The 14,223-nt window shown below is 32.0% G+C and overlaps 1 long non-coding RNA gene across 1 annotated transcript; it reads right to left on the bottom strand.

Annotated features, from left to right (window-relative positions):
- Positions 1 to 12,870: 12,870 nt before the first annotated feature.
- LOC121206122 (uncharacterized) lies at positions 12,871 to 13,894 on the bottom strand. Its single transcript, XR_005901106.1, has 2 exons — positions 13,401 to 13,894; positions 12,871 to 13,148 (listed from the first exon to the last, which is right to left on the bottom strand). It is a non-coding gene; the product is annotated as an uncharacterized lncRNA (long non-coding RNA).
- Between the last annotated feature and the right edge of the window lie 329 nt (positions 13,895 to 14,223).

Genomic DNA, 14,223 nt, shown 5'->3' with positions numbered 1-14,223 from the left:
TTTCTGAAATTTATTTCAACTTTATCTAAACATATTTGATTTAATTTCATAGAATCAAAATTGATAAATTTAAATTTTATCTAAATTCACCTTAACTAAAATTTGAAAATAAAAAAAAACTTTAAAAAATCATTTTTTGTAATTTTATTTTCAAATTTTATATATTATTTTTCCATATATTTTTATAAATCTTAATTAATTTTATATATTTTTTGTTTTATAAAAAATTTATAATTGTTTCCTAAAATATAAAGGCTTAAAGATTATTTGCCCCCTAAAGGACATCATTTTTCTTACTTTGGTATCTAATTTTTTTTGTTCAAATTAGTACCTAATGTCACATTCTATTAATTAGTTCAGTCTACTAAATGTGGCCGAATTAGAATGTGCCACATGACACTTGAATCTAATTAGAAAGTGCCACATGGTATCTAATTGAAGTGTCACATAGTACACTTTATTTTAAAAATTTGTACATCGTCAAGTAAGAAAACTAATTTTTATATTTAAAAAATTTTAATTTGTTTTTAAATTTTATATAAATATAAAAAAATTACATATCCAAATTTGATATAATCCTTTTATATATATATATTCACATTTTTAATAATGTTTGAATTTTATGTTTATTTCCAAAATTTTAGAAATGTTTATATATTTTGGTTTTTTATTTTTTGAATCTTTTAGAATATTTATTATATTTCATTTATATTTACTTATAATAAATGAATTATATTTTTTTGAAATATAATAAATGAACTCTCTCACTAACATTATTAGTCGTTAACTTTTTAAATTATTTAAAAGATAATTGTTGAAAAAAATTTGTAGAAAATTTAGTTAAAATTTTCATAGAAATTTTTTTAAATATTTTATTTTTCCTTAAAAATATAGTTTAATATTCAAAATTCAAAAATAGGTTATAATATCTTAATATTAAATTTTCATTTAATATTTATCATATTAAAGATATATAATTTTATCACAAAAATAAATATTATTTAATTATCATAAAGATTAATATTATTTATCATAATATATAAATGTCTCATCATTTTTCTTAAAAAATTATCTTTATCATTATGAATTAATTCAAAACTTATTTTAAGCACTTGATTAAATTTAAAAGTTATTGTGAAATATGAATTATTAAATTTAAATTTAAATTTAATATAACTAGATATATAAATTTATTTTTAAAATCTAAATATATATAAATGTCCAAAACTATTTTATAAAATTGTTATGTTTGGTTAAAATTGTATAAAGTTATTTTAAATAATACTATTTCAGTTTCTTCATTTTTAACCTTTCTTATTCTATGTTATTTTTTTAATTTTCTTTTTATGTATCATCATTTCTTTAAAAAAATTAGCATTAAATTAAAAAATAAATGACATTTTAATTAATACGTATAATATATTTTATGAGAAAGAAACTAATAATCTAATAAAATACAATAAAAATGGAGGATGATTGATGAATGACCTTTTTTTCTTAGCATCATGGTCAATCTCTACGACGTAACTTTTCAGTATATTTAGTGTCTATGTTAGAAATAATATTTGTTACAAGGAGTTTTAAACTCATAAAGTAAAGTTGGTGGATTGAGACATGTTTTATGGGAAGGACGGCTGGTATGGATCCCCATCCTCTTTCAAATAAAAAATTTTTATTCAAATTTTTTAAATTTTTTAAAATTTTAAATTAATAAAAGATAAAATTATATTTTAACTCCCTTAAAAATAATAAAATTTTAATATAATCTTTTAAAATTTATAAAGATATACACTATTAAAATGATAAAATTATATTTTTACTATAGTAAAAATTACAATTTAATTTCGATCTCCCTAAAACAAATTTTAGCTTCACCCTTGTTATGGGTACAATAAAACATTAAAAAATAAATATTTTAAAATACATTATTAATATACTAAATATTAATCTCGTAATACATTAAAATAGTGAAATTATATTTTTACTATAGTAAAATTTCTTTAATCCACTTTTCTTTTCTAATAATTTCATAAAATTTGACTTTTTATTAATAAAAATTATCCAACTGTTTTAAGAATAAAACTCATATCAAATTATTTTAAGAGATATATATTTTAAAAATAAAAATGCTAACAATGATGGAATCATAATAGATGTTTTAAACTTAATAGAAAATGTAAATTTACTGAAAAGACATAATAACTTTTTATAAAATTTGACCGTGCATTACTGATTGACAAAACTTGACGTTATGTGTAAATGTGTAAATAAATGAAAAAACTTTAGATGCCTATGACCAAGCTTGGCCATAGTCCATACGCCTTCCATTAAATGCCTTAATACCTGGGAATTGCTGAATGATCCCAAATTCTTTCCAATTTGCAGAATCGCTTTTAAAAGCAATTTTTAATTATATAAATATTTAGGGTTTTTCCCCTTTTTTTAGGTGAAAATGTTTATTCAAATCTTCTTTTTAATTGTGAAATATATATTATATGGAGTAAGATTTTAACGTATAAAATTGACAATGATAGAAGTGAACACTTTGGACTCCAATTCTAAAGGGTCTAAAATCAATTGATGGCCTTTTTTCTTAATATAGGCATATTTTATTTTGGGTTAAATGTGACATAGGTCCTTGTATTCTTTATAAATTTTAAAATTAATCTGTATATTTTTATTTTTAAGAATTTAGTTACTTTACTTTTTAAATTTTAAAATTCATGTTCAATTGTTGAAACTATTAAATTTGAACGTACTTTGTACTTTTTTAAGATTTTAAAAATTAATTATTGATATGGTATCCACGTGGGTGCCCTTACGCATTGCTTCAAAGGCTACTAATTGTTGTACAAAAGCCACGAATTGCTTCAATTTTCCCTTAAATATTGCAAACTCGGTTGCATCCTTGAAATGAATGCAATCTTCAATTTTGTGACTAGCTGCATGATGGAACTGGCATCTTTCATTTAAGTCCTCTTTGTAAACATTGGGTCTTAACGGGAATGGAGGTTCAAGTATCCCCTAATGTTAAATCTAACTGAGAATTTGGGTCGGGGAAGTTGTCAAATCATGATAAGAATAGAACTTATCATATGGGGCTCTATGTTATTACCTTTGTTGGTGATGATGGGGCTTGTCATCTCTAATAGTTCTCTGATACCTAGAGGAGTTGTTTGGGCAGTAAGCTTGCTGCCTTCCTGAGTATGGTTGATTCGAGAAGTCTCTTCTAAGCTATCTCCAAGTGGTGGTGTACCTTGTCTAGATTGCCAAAGTTTCTTGTGGTTCTCGTTGAACACGAGTGTTTACTCTCTATATTTCATCACTTTCGATGAACCTATGAGCCAGGTCATAAAGGGATGATATACTTTAAAAATTTATGATTAATACCTAGCATGATGAGCTGAATTACAAAATCTTTTGGCACATCTTTGGTGATCACTGTTGTTGTGTTGAATCTCTTTACAAAATCTCTCAAGAACTCAACTTCTTAATGTTTGATTGACATCAAGTACACTAGTGAATGTTGAAGATTTTTGTTGGCTAAAAACCTACTCATAAACAAGTCCACTAGTTGTTCAAAATCAGAGATAAAGTGTTGTAGAAGTGCCAAATACCAAGCTTAAGTTAAGTCTTTCAAGATCATCAAGAACACCCTGTATTTTACTTCATAAGAATCGCCCAAACTATTCATATGGTTGGTATAATATGCTAAATAACCTAAGGATCCCCACGTCAATCATAAAGCATCTTTGGGAATATGGTGGCGAAGTATCTCAACAGCCAAGTGTTCATTTGTATACTTTTTGGGTAAGCCAGATGATTCTAAGTTTTTATAGTCTTGCATTTCCTTCCTTAAATATTGCATCTTCTCCTCAAATATATATTCATTAAATCGCCAGCTTTGACTTCTACTATTATCCTCAGGACCAGTTACATTCCTGGTATCACGTTGTTGCTTATAGGTGGAGTGAGATGTCTTATCCTCTTATTCTTAGGTCTTTCCTCTAGGCTTCTTCGGTCGCCCCTAGCTTTTCGATGTTTGTCTCTTTCTTTATAACTATTATAAACTTCTATTGTTCCTCATATATCCTTTGTTCTTCCTCATATATCCTTTGTTGAAAGGACAATTGTTGCTTAAGTGCCTTCATTTTCTCTTGCATTTCAATAAATTTTTGGGATCCTGATTGCGGATTCTGAGAACTTTGATTGGGTGAAGGGCATTGGTATGACCATGAAGGTAGTAATTATAGTACCATGGTGGAGGTATTGGTAATATTGTTGGCTAGGGTTATACTATGCATGCAAGGGTTCCTTTACAGTTTAGGTCATGCTTGTTTGGCCATGGCTAGCTGTGTAATACCCCATACCCAACCTCCCGATCGAATCTGGGTATGGAGCATCATAATTGAATTTATACTTAATTTTTACTAACTTAATTTCTATAAAACAGTCTAATAATAAAACTTATCTAATAATGAAATTTAACATAATATTTTTTTACAACTAAGGCCTTAAGTTATTAAGTGTTGGGTCTCCCAAATATTTGTTCTATATCTATCTATTTGTGTACAAAGAAATTCTTAAAATTTAGCTAAGGACTAACTGTCCTAAAAACCCAGATTCTTAGTGTGCTATTTGGTTTTACTGCTAATAATTTTGAAGCGAATCCTCTAATGCATGACTCTATCTTTCTGCGATCCCTGCTGTTAGAAACATCTGGCTTGGTCCCTCCTCTAAGTCCTCAATCAACCTCGTAAATCCTATGAACATCAGCCACACTACTATAAGTTCAAATGAATTTAATGAGTTCCTTCACTAAGTTATGCATACATAAACCCTATGGCACGAAGGAAACAAATGTAAAATAAAGTAAACTTAAACTAACTCCCTACTCGCTCAAGGCAGATGTTCTTTATCAAGGTGGCGGAGTCCACCTGGTCCTCTGAGCTACTCAGCTCACTATAAGACTTTTGTTACATCCTGAATTCCTTATTGATAAAATTGTAAATTATAACAAGAATTAGTAATTGGCTTAATGGTTAAAAAAATAGTGAAATTATTTTTGAGACCCGAGTTCGATTCCCCTTGCTTGCAAATTTCTTATCTTTTAAGCCTGTGCCACCCACCCCTAGTAAGTTGTCAGATTTCAATCTAACTCAAACCCTGAAAAATCTGATTAACTTGAATATTAAAAAAAATTATCTGAATTATCTAAAGGCTATCAATTTTTTTAAATATTAAACTAATTTTGTGTTGAGATTTTTTTTTCTTTTTTTCTCTTTTTACCCATTTGTCATCCCCCTCTAGTGCTTCCCTTTGTTCTTTGTTTTCTTTTTCTTTTTCTCCTCCTTCCTTGTGCCATCACCACTACTATACACCATTGTGCCGCCCATTTTTCACCTTCTTCTTTCATTTATTTTTATTTTTTTGCTCATCATTCTTTTTTCTTTTTGAAAGTTGAAACTTATTCTTTTACTGTCATTGCCGCACCTATACAACCCTTTTCTCCTTCATTGTCGCAGTCCTAATGAGCCACCATCTTTGCCATTGCCACCTTTCTGAATTGTTTCCCTTACTTTTCATTATTTTTCTATCGTCAAATCTGAACAAGTAGTGTAAGTGCAGAATTTTTTCAATTAATTCATTCGAACCTAAGTAGTTTCCTCTTCTTTTATATTTTGTTATGGCAAAATGGTTCATGGCATAGTCAAATCTCACATATTCCATTCCTTCTGTGTTTAATTGGTTCAAGTTCTAGATCCAAACCATTTGGATTAACCGTAACTTTGGTGAACTGCTCATAACTCTATTATAAGCCTGATAGGGTAAGTGTTAACTTTCTAATTCAGATATGAAATTTTGGTTGATATCACTGCTTTGGACGAACCCTATATGGGTAATAGAGGTTGATTTTTTTATAAATTATCTTTATTGTATACATATATAATCGAGTTCTAGTCGGATCTGAACCCTATGAGTTGCAGATTTAAGTTAGTGCTTCGTATTTACACTTAACAAGTGTGGGTCTTTCCTCTATGTCTAATTAGTTTGGAAATCGTATAATATGTATTTAAATGGTAAATTTGTTTGTTGGTTTTAGCTTGGACGAATGGCCTAAGTGCAATTAAGTAAAATGTCGAGCAAGATACGTAATCAATTAGAAAGCTCGATTGTTAAAGGCCCTATTTAGGTCTGATGAAATTGTGTATGACTTGTGTTACACATTGATTGATCGTATGATTGATATGCCATATCTTTGATTTTTTTAGTCCGTGATGAAATTGTGTATTGAATGCTTGTATAGCATGCCATTGTTACAATTAAATGAAAATTATGCAAAGTATATATTGATACCAAATATTGACATACATGTTAAACATGCCATTGCACCGAAATGTTTACTGAAAACAGGATATGCTTACCAGTTGTATGATATATTGCATTTGCATGGGGTGGGTATTTGTGGTTGACGGAGAAGTTTCATGGAGTACTGACGGCATTTAAAGTCTGCAATATTGTTGTCAATGCACTGCACCAAAGTACTGAGGAGATTGGGTGATTTATTGCATTTTACTGACAGCTTGTCTATATTTTTCTGGCAATTTTATCTGCATAATGCTATTAGTGGTTTTAACCACATCAAGCTTAGACTTTTACTGTTTGGAGTTTTGATAATGAGTTATGGGAAACTTGTATGTGTAGTGGATAAATGGGTAGAATTTTTGCACTATAACATTGAGCATGCCATATTCGTATAATGTTATGCCATGATAAATTGATTGGACTATTATTTAATTGTGTGCCTATTTGACTAATTGAATGCTTATATTGGTTGGACTGACACTAGGCTTTTAAAACTCACCCCCTAGTTTACTCTTTTCAGATAACCCTCATGATTAGGCTCGGACTCGGTATACAAAGGTCTTATCTTGGACTTTCTAGCAATAAAGTTTACTTAATTACTCTATTTATTTTATTATTTTTATTTTGGGATTATAATTTTTATTTAAGTATGGACTATGGTATGGGATATGTTTAACTAGGATTTTGCATGCATGAGTTTTTGACAAAAATTGAAAAAATTTAAAAATCGACCTAATGTGACATAAAAATACGAACTTTCTATGAAAATCAAATGCAATACTTTTCTCACCGCGTAATGGTTAAAAAAAATGTTTTAAAATGGGTTTTCTGAAGAAATTAACTGAGTCTTATTTTAAACAACACAATCTTTTAATAAATTGAACTTAACAATAAATGACCTAACAAACTGATGTTTTTAACAAGCTTTATACAACCACGCTGAGTTTTCTAAAAATTCAAGAAAATAACGATTTTACAATTGGGCTTTTTACTTAACCATTTCGGTGGCTAATAAAACCTTTAGGATTTAGTAATAATGTCTAGGCCGAGTTTTGGAGGTTACAACTTTCTTCTGGTCAGACTATCCACTTAACTGTATACCTAATACCTCACCATATCAACGAGTCTTATCCCTACTTCTCGTCTTCCTCCCTTCATTCACCCTGCATATAGGGTGTTTGTTAACCTTTAACTTATTAGTTGTACTCCTATTTTCCCAAATTGTTTCTTCGTATTAGCTTTCTCGCATTTCCATCCAAAGGTTCTTAGGACCTACCTTTCTTGTGGATTGCATTGGTCAAATCAGCCCCTAGCGGACTCATTCTCTCTATACTATAGTCTCGAAGGACTTATTGACATTTCCATATTTTGTTGTCTTACAGCAAACCCTACTCTTTGGTGAACCCGTTCTCATTCCATCTTACTGATAACAGTGGCAGGATTACTTCCAGTAACCCGCCTTATACACAAAACTAACCTGGGACCTCACCTGTGCCATGTGATGAACAACTGAATTATTGTCCTAGCAAGCCATCACTCATAAGACTATACTATTTTGCCATCTTACTTGTTTGTTTCCTCCTTACGGAGCTAAGATTGTTGCAGCGTAACCGTACTAGACTTCCTCAAAGAGAAATAATCTTAACAGACATTCTATCCCTTAGAGAGAACCATTATCCTATGAGTGGAATTCTTGTCCCTCTCATGAGATTGCTTCTTGCGTACAATTTCATTGAGCTGTCCCAAGTGGCTCTTCATTGTAGATCCTTCTTTTTTATCCCTGGATAATTTACATTCTTACACTTCTATAATTAGGTCAGCTTTCGCGCGGCCTATCTTCCTCTAATTCTTGTTAGGTCTTCGTCCATGCCTTTTTTGGCTTTTACATCTATCCTTATTATTTTCTCTTAATTTTTCTTCCACCTCCGTGATTTCTAATGTGATATCTCGAATTAGGGCCTAATTGGAATAGTAGTTTCGGGACCACAAATCTAAGATAGAAATAATTATTTTATGATTATTTTGAGGTTTATGATATGATTGCATGATTGTGTGAAAATTTCGTGAAAAAATTCTATGCATAAAGTGCTTAATTTGAAGTTAGGGACTAAATTGAATAAGTTACAAAATTTGCATTCTAGAAGTTTCTAGTATGAAATTGCTTTGAAATATTAATTAGGAGGTCTTAAATAGAAATTTAACCAATTTCTAAGTTTATGGACAAAAATTGGACATGGATGGAATTTTTGAAAGTTTAATAAGGAAGGGCATTTTGGTTATTTTGATATTAAATGAAATAAAATGGGAAAAATAACACAAAAATGATCATCTTCTCCATAAGTTACTACCAAATTTTTCTCTCCACCATAGCTAGGGTTTCAACACTTTTAAGCCTTGATTAGCAAGGAAAATCGAAATTCAGGCTAAAATCGGCAAAATACCAAGTTGTGGACGAAATGGTAAAAATAACCATTTTCACATATGAGGTAAGTTCAAATGTAAATATTGTAATATAACCATTATTTTAAATCATTTAATGCTATTTATACGATCTTATGATTGTTATCATGCAATTCTATGCTTTGTGGTCATTATTGGCAACATGAAAAAATTTTATGAATTATGCGAAAAATGTGAAAGACTACCGAAGTATCGTCATGGGTATTCCAAGGAGAATGGTAAAGGAGTACGAACGAGGAAAGTCCCGTTGAACCTTAGGAATAGATTAGGATATTTGGGCATTCGAACTCGTTGAGCTGAGTCCGAGTTCACTTATGGATGCGAACATCCGAACTCGTTGAGTTGAGTCCGAGTTCGTGATATGTAACTAAGCATCCGAACTCGTTAAGTTGAGTCCGAGTTCACTCATGGATGCGAAAGCCCGAGCTCGTTGATTTGAGCCCGAGTTTGCTTATGGGCGGGTTACATGGTAGCTTGGCTACATATGCTGCACTTATGTGCAAACTTTCCATGTATCCGAGTTATATTCCGATGTGTTCAACGGGTAAAATTCTAGTGAAATAGAAGACTACTCAAGATGCAAGTGACGTATTGGTAAGTGTTGTTGTGGAATGGGCACTTTGGATAGGTATGTACTTATCCCTCGGGTTGAGACTTGATACGACAACAATAATGTAGTAAGACGATGAATGATGAATAGAAATGTGATTATGTTTTGGTGATATTATGCTAATGTTGGTTGGTATAATTGCTTTGTTAAGTTATTTTTTATTTGCATGTGAACTTACTAAGCATTTATGCTTACTCCTTCCCTTCCATTCCTTGTAGTTTTGACAAGCCGGTTTGGAGATCAGGACGGTCGGAGGCACGCTCACACTATCAACGGACCATCTCGGTATGGTGGCTTGCATATTTTGGGAATATGGCATGTATAGCATTATAATCCTTTTGTGTATATAATCTTATGATATAGCTCATGGATGGCATGGAAATGTTTGAGAATGATTAGCTATTGGAGTGGCTAATCGAGATTATATTTGATAACACGTATGCTTTATGTGCTAACTAATCTACGGAAATCCATAAAATGGTGAAATTGGCTATAAAACAGAATCACACAGTAGCAGTAATGTGAGTTTGAAAAATCACTAAAAATAGTATAGATAGAATTAGATAATGAATAAAATATTTAATTTAAGCTTAATGAATCTATTTTCATGTGGAAGAAACAAAATAGGCAAAAGAGTTGTATTTTATGATATATTTATGTTTTGGTGAAATAGGGTCAGAGAAATTTCTAGATTCCCTCTTATGACTTTATAAATTCACCATAATTTGTGTAAAAATAATTAGGACTAAAAATTTATATGTATGGATTCCTTATTGAGTCTATTTTTAAGTGAAATAAATGTCATAGTCATCGAATTTCTGTAAAGAAATAAATTTTATTCGTAGTGCACAGGGGTCAGAGTAGCCGAACCCTAAAATAGGGGAGAATTTAACTAATAAATGTACTAATTGGCCTGACCAAAAATTCTAGAAAAACATTGGTAGATATATATATGAGTCTAGTTTCAGGAAAAATTTACGGATCTTAATTTCGAGTTTCGAAACTCAATATATGAATTTTTAAGCTACTGTGACGCAGTTAGCCAGCTTGTCTAAAAATTTTAAAAATAAATTGTTTAAGCTGTTTAATTAATGAATTAAGTCCGTTAACACCTCGTGCTCGAATCCGACGATGGTCTTGGGTACGGGGGCGTTACATCTAATACTTGGCATACTAGCCAAATACCCCTTATTTGAAGTTCTGACATACTTTCCGCATTTGTTCTATGGCGGACTCTAGGGGTTGTCGTAGTTGAATTAGGGTCTTACGCCCTTCTCATCTCATTTCCCTTGTCTTGGTGAGCATATGTTTACTATCCCGGCAGACTTTGTCTTGTGTTTACTATCCTAGCGGACGTATCTATGTTCTATACTTACTATCCTAGTGGACCATCTCTGTTCAATGTTTACTATCCCAGCGGACTATCTCTATGGATGCCGTGAAATCTTTCATCCATAGTCTTATACCATTTTGTCATCCTGGTGTACTACCTCATGATGTCATAAAGTCTTTCATCCATGGTTTTACTCATCATACCTGGCTACCATAGCATCTTTCATCTATGGTTTTACACCGTATACCTTATACCTTGTACCATGCTGCTATGACATCTTTCATCCATGGTCTTACGCTACGTACCACATACTAGATAATTATAACATCTTTCATCTATGGTCTTACGCCATATACCATAGTCACCATGTCACCCTGAAAGACTAGTCGATATTGCTTTCACGGTAAATACCATTCCATGATTTTCATTTCCCGAATCCTCCTCTCATTACCTTCTTTACACCACCTAACATTGATGCTCGAACACCATAATGTTCCCTCTACAAGGTCCGGAGCTTTGCCCGAGACAGTATCTAATAGGTTCACTCCCCATTTCTCATCCTAGTCTTCATTTATACCCTTAACGATTTTTTCCACAGTCATGCAATACATGTACATATCATCACATTTCATGTTTATACAAACATGACATACTTAAATAACATAGACCTTAACAATAAGTTTGGAGTTTGGAACTCACCTAAAGCTTCATCGTCTCTATAGCTAGCTTTCTCAAACACCAAAGCTTCCATTCTCCTGGCAGCTAAGCATTTCAACCAAAAATCATGGGTTATACTAAATATATTTAGCTTAACCCATTTTTCTAGAAACATACAGAACCCTTAAAATAGTTTTGAAAATCTATAACTTCATTTTACACACACAAAAGGGCTAAAAAGCTTACCAACTTACTGGTTTCCCTAATTTTCCATCTCTATCCTCATGAAGTCTGCTCCATGCAGAGCCTTTCCCAGCTATTCCTTCTCCAGAGCAACCGAAGATAATGATGAAGAAGAGAGAAAAAGAAACAAAATCGAGAAGAAAATCATCTCTAGGAGCCATCTCCCAGCTATTTATAGCCCCTCTTGTGTTATTACCAACCTCATGAAAACCATCCATAGCTAATTATTATGTCTCCTACTAAGGAATTGACAGGTTCCATCCTAATCGAACAAGAATTGGTCATCAACTTTGTCCAATTCGGTTTTTAGTTTTCTCATTTCTTTCAATAGAGGCCGCAAACTTGCGGTCTCTTGTAATTTAGTCCTCCTATTATCTCAAATTTTCGGGTTATTAGAAATCCGAGTGTTACAAGTTACACCTCTTTGGGGATTCTGTTGATCGCCACAAAGGTTATGCTCATTAGTTGAGTGAACACTGGGGTCTAGATTTTCCATTCCGGTTCACGCTTATTGCAACCAATTGTTAACAAGTGGAATCAATAGGGAGGAGTAGGAGGTGGTGATGATAGCGGTTTACCCTTTGTTAGGGCGAAAAGTCACTGTGCTTGGTTTCGTTAAAGGAAGTCAAGAGTGAGAGAGTGAGAGGGAGGGAAGGAATGATGGAAGCAGAAGACTCTACATGTTTGGTTCTATGTGTACAATGGTTTCTCTGTTGTTGTGAATGGGATTACATACAGGAGATAAAAGATGTCACACGTCTTAAGCTTGCTAACGGTAGGGTTACAACTTGTCTCTTGTAATGGCGGTGATAGGACATTTTAGGACGGTCAAGCAATCAATCATCCTAAAATTTTATGTACTCTTAATAAAGATGACTTAGTGTGAGTTGGCAATGGTGTTACTTGATATCTAAAGTCTGCTTGGTGTGAGGTTGGCCTAGAACACATGTATGGTATCAAGTTTAACTGCAAAAGACACGTGTAGGAGCATATGAAGGTGATGCAATAAGCTTTATATCTTATTTGAATACATTCATAATTAAAATTGAGATTTGTGATTAATGGCTGCGATATCACATATATAATTGTTGATAGTTTATCTTCAATCATGCCACTAACATGATTTAACATGAACATAAAATGTAATTTTATATATAAAATATGTAAGGCCCAATTTTTGCCCGGGCCCAACAAATCCAAATAAACCAAATAACCAAATAACAATTTCAGCCTATACCAATACAAAAAACAAAAAAACAAAAAAATAATAGTCCAAATTTAGTTACACCAGGCCCAATTCATAAAACAAAGACTTAGGCCCAAAATACAAAGGCCTGATAGGCCCAAAGTTTTGGGGTTTTAGAAACCCTAAGTTTCCCTCTGCGTAGCAGCACTAGCGCCTCCACGCACGATCCCCATGTGCCTCGCTCCATGTTCGCACCCGCGCTCTGCGCTCTTCGTTCTCCACAACTCCACAACCTACGACTTGAACGAAAAACAGTAAGAAACCGCTTGTATGTTGGCTATAAAGCCTTCGAATTTTGATTGTAAAGATGATGGGTTTTTTTGAAGAGAACATAGATTCAAAATATAAAAAAATAAACAGAGATCCATAACAATAACATTTGTTAAAGGCGATTTTTAGTTTTTCTTCTCCTTTCGATTTTGCTGTTATCCTTTAATCTATTTTTTGTGTGTGAAAAAAAATATAAGAGAGAGAGAGAAACTCACCAGAGTTACATCGCGCACGCACCACTGGAAGGCCCTGCTTCGATTGTCGCAGTCGGTCTCGGTGGCAATTAAAGGCCTGGGGAATTAGCCTTTCGGCTGGAAACAAGGGGAAACAAAGGAAATTTTTTAGTTCTAGGTTTTTTTTTTAGAATACAAGGGTTAAAAAATGATTTTAAAATAATTTTTTTTTGGTTTAAATGGCAATAAGGAAAGGGCACCGTTTAATCGGTGCCTGACCCGCGCGTTGATCCGACCCACAGGAGGGATCCGCGCGTTTTAATTCTGAAAGGGGGATTTGCGCAATTAGTCCCCCTCTTTCGTGCTAGCATCTAATTGGCCCTATTTGCATTTTCTTTGTTTTTTTAAATTTTCCCCTGAGATTTGCGCAAGAATTCAACCTGGTCCATGCTTCAACGCTGCGTTTAAGGATTCGAAATTTTTTCAGTTTTGATCCCTGTGCATTCGCGCACGTTGCGATTTGATCCCCATTTTGATTTCAATGGTTTATTTATTTATGGAGTATTCATTTTATTTTGATTTTTTTTAATTGAGTTTTTATTTGCATAATTCATTTTTTTAATTAAAATTCACTTAGCATTTTTTTATATATTTATATATTTAAAATCACTTGGACAATATTATTTTTTTAATAAAAAAACATTATTTTAGAGCTCTTTCTATATCTTATTTTGTATGATATTACATTTGAATATTCTTATATATATTATGCATACAATGTATGATTAAAATTAGCTCTATTCTATGTACATTATTGTTTTCATATTATTTTATGTAAATATTTTCTTTTAAATTTATTATATAT

Source organism: Gossypium hirsutum, chromosome A09 (genome assembly GCF_007990345.1).
Source record: "Gossypium hirsutum isolate 1008001.06 chromosome A09, Gossypium_hirsutum_v2.1, whole genome shotgun sequence".
Lineage (NCBI taxonomy): Eukaryota > Viridiplantae > Streptophyta > Magnoliopsida > Malvales > Malvaceae > Gossypium > Gossypium hirsutum.
Note: the sequence above shows the minus strand (reverse complement) of the source record. Positions and strands in the feature narration are given on the sequence as shown.